The following is a 12,422-nucleotide window of genomic DNA, read 5'->3' as shown; positions in this document are numbered from 1 at the left end:
TTGCTCCCGTCCACAAGTACACGAAGCCAAGGAGTGTCATCTGCCCAGCTACTTTCCTTTTAACCATAAATGTTCCGTGCATCAATGCTTGACTTTTTGCGAACACATACTTTTATGTATGAATGCCCCGATTACACCTCCCTTTTTGCTGCCTTTTGTTCTACTGCAATATTCCCATACGTAGTCCGGATTGCGAGGTTGTTGCTCCATGTCCCGAAGATGTGTCTCCACAACCACATGTATCATCAGCTCCTCCTGCCTTAGCTGTTCTTCTATCTCTTCCCACTTCAACCTATTCCTGCCACCCTGCCTGTTAATATAGTCTATGTCCTATTAAGCTCAGCTCTTGTGCTTACGTCGATTTCCTCTTCCACGAACCACACATGGCTTGAATATTGGTGTTCCTTTAGAATTGTCTTTGGATACGCAATTGGCCTCAAGGCTCTGGGTCTCTCTAAAAAAGCCGTGCCTTGACGACCTGTCTTATTACCAACTCTCCTGCTCGTCGCACCACTGTAATGAATGCCATCTTGTGCAAAGGGGCGAGCACAGGGCTCTCACACGTCTTGCTTCTTTATGGTTCTCTACGGACATCTCAATAAGACACCGCCATCTAGCAAACTAGCCGAAAAATGGTGATGACAACACAGAACACGTACAGCGCCATCTAGTATATTGTCACGCAACTGCAGTTTGCATGCTTCTCTGCGGGACAGCGCCATCTATTGTATGATAAGTAAGACGTTTCTGGGTACGCCGGAAGCACGAGGGATTACCTTAGACCATGGGGAACTTCGCCGCTAAAAACCAAAGGTGAGTGCAAGTGCATGCCCGCACACCCACAAAACTATTTTTCGGAACTTCTTTCCATAGTGTGGCGCTAACACACAGAAAGGTCACCACTGCACGTGATAGCTGAAGATTTGCGTGACTGTCCCACATTAGCACCTTCAGTGGCTTTTTTCGATGCAAGTGAATGATTTTGCCGTCATGTGCTTTTGAGAGGCTATACACAAGAACATCGGCCACTTAACACCACCAAAAAACGTCACACGACGGCGTGCTCGTGGACGCGTGTTCGATATGCTTGTCTCCTAACACCCCTCGTGAAGGACATGAGATCGCAGTTGTGGGCTACCGTTCAGCATCGGTGCGGCCTAATCAGCGGTGAACACGCACTGGCGCTCACTCGGAACAAACATCAGGGCGCGAAACTGCAATGTAAAACTGTCAAAGCAACCAGCGGTGTGTCAATAGCGCCACAGCAGCATTTTGTGAAAGCTCGCACTGTGGGATGCCGATCTGGACGCGTCACAACGCTGCCCGCGGCGAGCACCTCGGTCCGCATCTCAGCGGGGCTTTGTTGTGCCACTCGCGAATGTTTTTCGTCGATCCAGAGAATATTGCCCACTTGATCGCCCTGTGGTTCCCGACCTCGTGTTGCTTACGTATGAAAACGCAGACGAACGGGGATCTGCGCAGTAACTTTCAGTCGATGAGACGTGTTCTCGGAAGCCAGCGACTTCGTCCTGACTCGTTTCCAACAAGCAGCTACGGTCTATTCGCGTTCTATGCATCCGAACGCGCGAGAAAACAAAAGGAAAGAAAAAAGCGATTGCACACAGCAGACTGAACAAGAAAACGCTGGTACTGTGGCGCTTACGAACGAAAGGTCATGCCATCGCTGGCAAAGACATTTGAGAGTGACGGCTCAATTGATTGATATGTGGGGTTTAACGTGCCAAAACCACCATATCATTATGAGAGAAGCCGTAGTGGAGGGCTCCGGAAATTTTGACCACCTGGGGTTCTTTAACGTGCACCCAAACCTGAGCACACAGACCTACATCGTTTCCGCCTCCGTCGGAAATGCAGCCGCTGCAGCCGGGATTCGATCCTGCAACCTGCGGGTCAGCCGCCGAGTACCTTAGCCACTAGACCACCGCGGCATGACAGTGGCAGCTCAAGATGAGCGTGTACTGTGATTTTAAAAAAAAGTATGGCAGTGGCCAGCATTGTGAGCGCGTGCCTTCTTCGCGGAAGCCCGTCTAAGACGTGGCGGTACTTTTAAGATAGCGCACAACAACGTCGCCAGATATGCTTGAGTAATCGACGTGCATTCGAACCTGCATCTTGGCTAATTCATTTTATAGAATCCCGCAAGGGGAAAGAAAAAATTTCCACCCACATGCCTCGCATCAAAATGTGAACCTATGGCGTTTATTCCATTTTCCTGGCACAGCCAACACGTCACTCTTTTTCACAGATTACCTGTTTCTTACGCGCCGATAACATAACATTGTTGCCACAAGGATGAGAGCAATGTGCACACAATGGTTTGAGATGGGAAACGTGGAAACTGGTTTTGCGATGCGCAAGGCGAATACTGTTCACAAGATTCCTTTTACATGTGAAAGAGTATATCTAGCACGAGATATTCAAAAGGCTTATAGCCCTTGCGGGAAAATGAGGATCATGTGAAGCTTGGCGTCTACTTGCAAGAAGTTCTTTCTTTCTTCCTTCCTTTCCTTTCCTTCCTTCTATTGTGTTTTTTTTTCTCAAAATGAATATTGGCTTAGAGTACGACACGCTGTATCCGCCCGTAGAAAATACTCAAACCAACTAACCGCCCCTATCTGACAACATCTGTCGGCGCATCTCGAGGCGTTGCTGCCAAATCAAGTGAAGCACTTGAGAGTCAACATGCTTGGGCATATCTCGGCTATACAGCTCGAACACGGTCCCTGCAACAGTTTTTGAGCATGCATGGTTGGAAAACGTGGCACATCGATAGTTGCGGCTTTTGAGAGCATGTTTACTCAACATCAAAGCATGGCATGTGGCCTGGAGCTTACACATAATTGTCAAAGTCATCTAGAAATCGCTCTCGGCAAATGGCACCGTTATACAAAATGATCACGTGGTAAACAATAAGTTCACAATGATTTGAGCACCATGAGGTACATAGTTACCATGGCCGCCACGGGATGGCGCGACGTGTTCACATTGTACTCTATAGCACTAGAATTACACCTTGAGTATAGAATTGCGCTATATATTGGCAACAATATTGAGCAGAGTCGCCGCCTTGCGGCAACTCGCCGAAATGGTGAAGTGCGGATTGCTCATTGCGTCGTCTTCTAGCCGCGTCGTGTTCCTATGTGCGCGTATGACATGCACGTTCTCAAAGTGTGGTTTGTCCGGTCATGTCAGTGCGAGTGTAATTGTTTATACGTACGCCTGAAACGACGTACTAAAGCATTTGGTTTTGCTCGGCTGTTGGTGCATTGTAATATAATTAGCGAGTACAACTTTCCAGAGTGTTGTTTATTGTCATCGTACCCTCCATTCACCAGAATAACTTCAGAGTGGGGGTCGCTTTCTGTTTCAAGCACATCGCAAAATGCTCTTGGCATCCTCCCAAACATGAGGAATGTTAAATGCTGTGTGAATGCAGCGTTTTATAGCAACTCCGTTGTAAAAAAAAAAGCAGGCTCTACGTTATGCATTTGCACACTCTTGGTAGGTGTACAACTACGGCACTGTAGTTTATTGATCATGCGAGGAACCTTAGTTGTATTTATCTGGCTGTGGCACCACTACATAAAAATATTACTATCACATAAACTGTGACACAACGCTTTTTAAACTGTACATAAAATAGAGTTACCGTGCGCAACCATGCGCTTATATTTAAAGATGCTTTAGAAAGCCTAGACGTTGAAAATTAATTCAGATGGCATGACATAAATATATTCTTATGATTTCGCTGAAAATTTCTTCTTTTTACATTGTTTTTAGCGTTTGTGTGGCATTGTTAGTAACCGACGGAAAGCAGTGCTATTTTTTGTCTGAGAAAAAAGAACATGCTTGTCCCATTAACCAGGCCTTTGCTCTAGCCCCGTCATGCACGTAACTCATCGATGAAAGCTTTATGCTGAAGTCGTATTTGATTTTTACTGGTGCAAGAACATGTGCGTACACGTGATGAACGCAGTTTAGGGCAAAGCGCCGTTAGCCACTAAGCTTTCTTGACTATACTTATCGACTATCCCACAATTCTTGGTGAACAGAATGAGAAAAAAAATAATATGCGTATAAGGTTCGAACGGTGGTACTGCTCGAATCGCACAGATATGCGGGCTTTCTTTCTCTCTTTTTGTAGTTCGCAGATGACGAAGATGTAAATAAGTAGTTGAGTCATGCTACAGCAGTGCGTAGCAGGCAGAACACAATCTAACCACGTACAAACAACACAGCAAAGACGTGATTTAGGGCGAAAGCGTGAAGATATCACTAAGGGCGAGCATCCCTGTGAAAGGCCGAATAAGCTTTACTCGCGAGTAATGTTAACGTTGCGTAGGCGTAATTCACCGATTCAGTAGAGAAGAGCGTAGATATTAGCAGTTAACTGTTGTCAGCGTATTTTATCCGCCGACAATCGGCTCAGACCACACGCAACGAAGCGCCGCTGCGCGTATTTGTATATACGCGCCGCCGACCACCTATCCACACTTGCTAGGGGACGCTCCTGCCACGTATAGCCTGATCTCACCGCGAATAGAAAAACACTATCGCACTCACGATAACTCTCAAGGTAAGCCATGCGTAGTAATAAAAAAGGCAAAGTTCTCGAGGTAATACCAATACTAGCCCGTCTTTCCGTATTATTGTTCAAGGTTATGGTGCGTGCTGACAAATAGACGTAACTTCCGGTCTCCTTGTCATTCCCTTCTGCCCTCCTGCGTATAGCTTTCAATGCGCTTGCTCAGAACAAAGTGCTTAAAGCGTGCGACAAATCCCTGTATCTGCGCTCACACTTGACGCACTCCGAAAAAAAAAGAACTTTTGCGGTACTTTATTCGTAAGGCTATGAACTCATTTAATGAAGTTACTTGGAAATGAGTTGCACGGTCTCTTTGGGGACTATATTCTTCCAGCATACGCTGCAGGCCTTGGTGGTGACCTGGTTTTTTATTCGCACGTACGGCGGCAGCAAGATCAGCAAAAGGTCTCCGGTTGTTGCTAGTGCCCTGAGTGACCAAGTTGGGTGTCCTCCGACGACCCTGATGCCATGCCCTGGACAGCTGAGCGCGTCCAGCGACGGGGCGACCACCTGAGCGCCTTGGCCACCACTGCTCGCTGGCCACCCGAGCAACGCGGGGTCGCCGTGCCGCGGGCGGCATCAAGGTGGGAACCGCCTCGCTTCCGCACAGTGAACAACCGGGCATTACAGACAAAAGAGTTCACATTACCAGTCTGAAACAGCTTTTAAGACTGGAAACTGCTGCAAAAGCGCTTACGTTACAAAAGGTACAATATTCACAGCTACTGCGTTAACCGCAATGACGAAACGTTGGAGCTTCTGGCGAGTTTTCGTAAAAGTGGAGCTTTCTTTTCTTTGGCCCCGCCATGGTGGTCCATTGGCTAAGGTACTCGGCTGCTGACCCGCAGGTCACGGGATTGAATCACGGCTGCGGTGGCTGCATTTCCGATGGAGGCGGAAACGTTGTAGGCCCGTGTGCTCAGATTTGGGTGCACGTTAAGGAAGCCCAGGTGGTCGAAACTTCCGGAGTCCTCCACTACGGCGTCTCTCATAATCATATGGTGGTTTTGGGACGGTAAACACTACATATCAATCAGAGCTTTCTTTGTCGCTTTTACATGGTTTCCCGCGCGTTCGTTCTCTTCTCTCTGTATAGCTTAATTTGTCGCCACTTCATAAGCTGCCGCCATCGCTCCAAGTTACCGTAAACAACACTTATCAGGTTTATCGGAAAATAAAAAGGAAAGTTTTTTTGTTGTTGCTTTGAGTTCGGCAAAACTTAAATATTTAAAAAGATTTGTAACACATCGGCTCACAGCAGCTTCGACAGAGCAGCGGTAAGGCTATTCCTTTTCGGTGAAAGAAAATTTCTTTCGGACGCAGCAAATGTTTTGGCCAGTCAAAAAAAAAGTTTGCTCGTTCCCACCCGTGGCTGCATCAACCAGTCACGGCAAAATAAAAGAATGAACAAGTGATGTAATATTATAGGGTCCCTGCTGAGCGCTAGCCAGCTCTGCAGTACTACAGGAGAAGGCGTGAAAGTGCTGCATAGGCGGCCTGTACCTTAGGCTAAGAGCCTAGAAAAAATCGTCACAGCAAAAACGGTGGAAACATTTCACTATATTGTAACGTTCTCTCGTAACATTTTCAGTTCGTCACTAGGAACAATGTAATTGAGTGATTACTGTGATGAAGAAAAACAGTTGGTTTCCCCAGCGTGCAGCCAATAGTGACGACTGTTGAAGGGGGGCTCAGTTCTCCTAATTTTTCTCAGTGGGGTGCGCTCGCGACCCCCTGCCCTTCCCGGCTGATGCGCCTATGGAATATGTTAATTCACTGTCAGATGACAACAAAGGCACGTGCCCACTTCATTTTTTGTGTGTGGGGGAGCGAGCGGAAATCAACTACTTTTTCTTTTGGTGTGCATTGCAAGAGTTTGTATGCCTGCGTTTTATGCCTATTTCGAAGTGTAACCTATAACTTTTTTAGTTTCTTAATGCCAAAGCACGATGATATATAGATATCGTATTGGCGTTACCGCGGTAAAAGTGTCGCTCTAAGTGTTTCGCTGAACGTTTAGCCGACGGGCTCACGGCTGAAGCTGGATTTGCAGGCAGAACCACAGCGATTTCGAGAAGCGACGCCGAGACAACGGGTATCAGCGAGACGGTCTCCTTGGTGCAAACGTGCAAGGCCATGTCCCTGAAGCTGGACAAGGTGACCGTACTCCGCATGGTCGTGCAGCACATTAATACCATTCGTGGTACATGCTCGTCATGATCACTGGGGTCGGCGTACAATATTCCTTCGAATGGGCGTGCTTTACAGAAACTTAGCTGAAGATTTACAGCCCTGTTAATGACTAATGATTTCACAAAAACTGATGCTATGCATTCGTTCAGCAATTGTTCATTCTGCTGCGATACCTCGCAGCACTTGATTGATTGATTGATTGATATGTGGGGTTTAACGTCCCAAAACCACTGATGATTATGAGAGACGCCGTAGTGGAGGGCTCCGGAAATTTCGACCACCTGGGGTTCTTTAACGTGCACCCAAATCTGAGTACACGGGCCTACAACATTTCCGCCTCCATCGGAAATGCAGCCGCCGCAGCCGGGATTTGAACCCGCGACCTGCGGGTCAGCAGCCGAGTACCTTAGCCACTAGACCACCGCGGCGGGGCATCCCTCGCAGCACTTGCTAGCATTACAAATATCAGTACACCAATCAATCTCATTATTTGACTCGTGATCTATTATGCCTAAGAGCATGACTGGTGTTTATGGTGGGAGGTCGCACTCTGTTCAGACCATTAATTTCTCTTCCATCATGCAGGTTTCGTAAATTTGTACACGGAAGGGCACTACAAGCCCTCATGGTTGTCGAACCAGAACGTCAAAAAGGTTGTTTTACAGGTAAGTGATAGCGTAACTTGAATTCAAAAAGTTTATTCCCCTAAATAACCTTCGTGCAACTAAAGTTCGAAGTTACCCACAAAGCTTAGGCATTTTCACTTGCGACCGAGATAGCAATCGACTAGCAATCTCTCGTCGTATTTACTGCAGCTACTCTGAAGCTGTTTTGATCGGACTTTGCTTGGTGCCACATCACATATTCTTTTGTGCTTTCACGCAGCAACAAGAACCGCAAAAGAATTTATCAGATATTGACCCCGTGGCGAACCATTCACTCTTTGCCAACGCTTATCATGAAAAATTGAAGTTCATAAGCTATAGCTAGTGTAACTTGAGGGTTTCCTACAATGATTTTAACCGAACTTTTTCAGTGAGGCATTGAATAACATGTAATATAAAGAACGACAGTCACATTTAAAAAGCTCTGACCTAAAATATTTTTGATCATTTTTCTGTTTTTTTTTTTGCAGTGTGCTGACAGTTTTTTTGTTCCTTGTGAGCTGTGACCGCATCCTGTTTATGTCGGAGTCTGTGCAACAGACGCTCAACTACACTCGGGAGAGATAAAAAAATATCCGCGGCATTCTCTCACACGCATCTCGGTCTGAGCATAGAAGACATGGTTGATCCCTCTTTTTGGGAATCATTATAACACAAAATTAAAACGCGTCCTCGCCAAGGTAGTTGGTCATTCATTGTATATTGTTTCGTCACAAGGACGACAGAATGAATGCGGCTGTAACAAATTGCAATGTTACGTGAAGAACGGCAAGCAGCCCCAAATTAGCTGCGCCTACCTCAAGCAGAACGCACGCACAAATTGAGCATATACAGGACGAACTCGGACAAACAACTGTCACAATTTTTACTTGGTGTTTGAGCAGCTCGTTTTTTTTTCGTAAACACGCCGCGGTAGCGATCGAATGGACGTTGGTACTCTCTTTAACTACTGTAACTTCAAAGCAAACTTACGGTGGAAGCACAGAAGGTACAAAGCACCCAAATCCCGAGATAAGCGTGCGCGCGAGTGAGCCAGTGCGCTAAAGAACATATAACGCACTTTTGGCCACGCCAACCACGCTATGTGGAGGCGCTAGGGAGCCTTCATGGGTTGGCGCCTCGGAGCCACGCCAACCACGCTATGTGGAGGCGCTAGGAAGCCTTCATGGATTTGCGCCTCGGAGCCACGCCAACCACGCTATGTGGAGGCGCTAGGGAGCCTTCATGGGTTTGCGCCTCGGAGCCACGCCGACCACGCTATGTGGAGGCGCTAGAGAGCCTTCATGGGTCTGCGCCTCGGAGCCGCCGCGCACGTGCACCGCCGGGCTCGGGTTGGCTGGCAGGACGACCTTTCGAGCACTCCCTCCCAACGTGCCCCCATCGTGTCATATCTCTACTGATTACTAAAACGTGCTCAAGTTTCCGAGCTCTGAGGACTGCCACCGGTACATGGTGTATATAAATGGTTATCCGGTAACGTGTCGGAGAAGGGTCGCTCTGTGGTTTTGTGGTTAGGCGTCGCGCATTGTGGAGTGCGAGGTCACTGGTTCGGCGCCCAGCTGCGGTACCTTTCCTTCTCGTTTTTTTTCTTTGCGATCTTTGGGAAAATATTTCGCAACGTCTTATTCGTGACAAAAATACGTCACGGGGCCGTAGTGGACCTCAGCATAAAACACTTTCATGTTAAAAAAAACAAAAATAGTGGAGCATTTCACTTATCTTGTTTTTCATAAAAATGTAGAAAACGACTCACAAGAGCTGCGGTGACCAAAGTTTCTCAGTCTGAGTTTGCAGCATGTCACTGAAAGAGAGAGAGAAGAATGTAAGGAGGAAGCATTGTGGAAGCATTGGGAAGTTGAAGTAACATGTTGTCCTCTGCAAATCTGCTCGCAGCGACAGGTTTGAGAAAGGAAAGAGAGAGACAGAACCGGAGAAGAAAGGCAGCGAGCTTAACCAAGCTTTGGCTTGGTGGGCTACCCTACACTTGGGATTGAGAACAAGGGGGAACGATAGAAAGGAAAGGATGAAAGATGAGCAGTAAGAAATAGATGGATAATCCCAATCGTGTTGCGTAGTTTCAATAGCAAGAAAAAAATATTAATAGTAAAGGGGGCAATAGGATATAGTAATATAGATGTTCCTGTCTGAAGAAATTAGGTAATAAAGTATCACTGCTACCCAACGGGAATCGCCACCTTCCCGTCAGAGTAAAACCAACCCAACCCTCACGCTTCACACAAGTTGTAGCAATGCGAATTTTGGCTCAAGACGCTAAACGCAAACTCGGACACAGAACTTGCCGGTAGAGACGCACTTGGCGGTACTGCTCGGAACGTAGAATATTGGATATCATCTCTCGGGAGGCTTCATTCTGTCACCAGCTCGCTTGTCTAGGATATGCAAGATCCTACGTTCTGAGGTGTACCGCCAAATGGGTCTCTACCTGCAAGTTCTGTGTCCGAGTTTGCGTTTAGCGCCTACCTTTCTTGACGTCTATATCATCTTTTTGTGTTTTTTTTATGTGTGCCACGTGATTACAAGCCTTGGCTCAGGGGGTGCTTCCGTTAAGTGCTGAAATATTTTGGTATTTCCCCGAAATGAGCCAACCAAGGTTACAGTGATGGTGTGTGTGAGCACGCGTGTGTGGGGTATGAGTGTCGTTTCACTATACCGTAGCAGGCGTTACTAGTGCTGTAAAAATACAAACGAGCAAATCCTTACAGAAGACGGAAACGAAAAAATAAAACACTGCCATAGACATACAATAATATGTCACCTAACTGTCACGAAACCTCGCTGTCGATGTAAGGCAAAGTGCTTATTGTGCATGATGATGTGTTATGTCGATTTATGCATTTACCATCGCAAAGGTTAATTTTCCATCCCTCTTTTGGAATTCTCAGAGAGAGAGAGAGAGAGAGAGAGAGAGAGAGAGAGAGAGAAACGTCTTTCTTCACAAAAGCATGGAGAAGGAGAGTGTGGGAGGAACTCCTATTTCGGGGTCCCTAGGACGACTCCAGCGACGAGTCGGGCCTGCTGTATCGGAGCTCGGAGAACCTCGGGGATATCTCCTCGGACAAAGCTGGTTTGACGTTTTGCACCCAAGGACATCACCAAAGTCAAAGAGGAACTCTATTCGTCGGACCTGTGTCCGAAGAAAAGCCTCATCGATGCAACGTGTACATGCTTGTTTTCTAAGTGGCACTTCGTTGTAATGGCAATACTCAATTAACAATTCTGACTCATAGCGTTCTGTACATAAAGAACGAAATGAGAATGGGCATTAAGCTTGCGATTAGATAGTGTAGTTTACCGCTTTTTATTGATCTCTTAAAGGTAGCTCTTGTAACTATACTGCGAACAACAGTTAACAGCTAGAAAAACAAGGCATTGCACACTATTTTAAGCGTGCTTCTAGTTCACAGTATTTTTTACTGATAACCTTGCCGTTTTGTACCGGTGCCAACTAAATTAACGCCGTGCAATAATATAGAGCCGTATGCATGAAAACAAATAGGGAAATTCGGTGTCTTATGACCTGGTTCTCACACCACTACACACGGGACTGAGAAAGCAGTAGTGCATAAATTAAAAATGGCGCTTTTCATGAATAGAAAATACTATTGTCGATGTATTGTGAAAATCCTATCTCTAATCAGCTTTTAGTAATGAAAGCCTCAACTCCTGGAATTTTGAAAAAGCAGAAGTTCAGGGGAAGAGTGAAGGTTGAACAGAAGAAAATTGGTGAACACGGAGGGCCGCTCGTGCCTATGTTTCGGCCAGTGGACTTGCCTTACAGCCTTGAACTCAGACATCCTGTGCTCCCGATATTTAAGTCTTTCATAGCTGTGTAAAGCAGCGTTGTCCTTTTTCAACGTAAGTTTAATCTTCTGCCGTATGCACAGGTCGGCGAACTCCCTCATGAGTCGACTCACTCAGACTCATATTGAGCCATGAGCCTTATTCTGAGTGAGTCCGGGTGAGTAATAATTTGGCCAGTTTGAGTCCGAGTGAGTCAGGCTCGGTAAAATGTTAGTGAGTCTGGGTTCGAGTGAGTCCAGAGCGCCAGATGTGTTTCATGAGTGAGTTTGAGTGAGCTGCACAATTTCTGCTGACCTATGACCCTATATATTCGTCATGACACGTGACCCATTTGCCCCGGTTCATGTAGCGATGCTGCCGCTGAAAGGGGAGTTTCCGCAGTGGCAGATCAGGCTGTGTCCCGATGCTCGTCACTCCTTCTTCTGTCGGATGAAATGCAAGACGCAGGTGACCGTCAAGGGGGAGGCCAACACCATGACGGAAGGCCAGTGACACCGAAAGTCGCACAGCTTCAACCGCCGATACCCGGTCATCCATTGCACCAGCTACTTAGAGTCGTGGGCACCCGCCAAGCTCAGTTCGCCCGAAGACGCCCCAGCGGACGACGGCGAAGGGTACGAAGACTGCGCAAGCGCATTATAGCTCAGAAGGGTGGCGGCGTGGGCTAGTACATCATGAATGCATCATATTTCATTTTTTTGTGCTGTAGGCTGTATGATTGGGTACGAAACTGGGTACATAGTAAAAATGCCGCTTGTAAAAAGACACGTTGCACGTGCTCTCCTCCTACATTCCAAATATTTACCAAACAGAGGGGGGAGGGGAATAGTCGTATCCGCCGGGGAGGGGGGCAAGGGAGACGCAAGCCCCCCCACCCCCACTGAGAAAATCTGGGGGGCTCAGCCCCCGCACCTACTTTCGACAGTGGTCACTGTCGGCTGCACGCAGGGGAAAACAATTAAGGCAAAATTTTCTTTCACCACTGTAATCACTCAACTAAATATTACAAAAAAATAGAAAATATGTTACAAGAAAAAAAAGCAAAGGTACAATGTAGTGATAATTTTTCAACATTTCAGCAGTAACGATTTTTCTTGAGGGCTTTTTGCGACCCTTTCCACCTTGTGCAGTAGCAC

The 12,422-nt window shown here is 46.8% G+C and overlaps 1 pseudogene; it reads left to right on the top strand.

The window, feature by feature from the left end:
* Nucleotides 1-5,074: 5,074 nt before the first annotated feature.
* Nucleotides 5,075-11,894, top strand: LOC119183259 (protein cycle-like; annotated as a pseudogene).
* Nucleotides 11,895-12,422: the final 528 nt, after the last annotated feature.

This window comes from Rhipicephalus microplus, chromosome 2 (genome assembly GCF_043290135.1).
Source record: "Rhipicephalus microplus isolate Deutch F79 chromosome 2, USDA_Rmic, whole genome shotgun sequence".
NCBI lineage: Eukaryota > Metazoa > Arthropoda > Arachnida > Ixodida > Ixodidae > Rhipicephalus > Rhipicephalus microplus.
The sequence above is the reverse complement of the archived record's forward strand: the minus strand, read 5'-3'. Positions and strand labels throughout refer to the sequence as shown.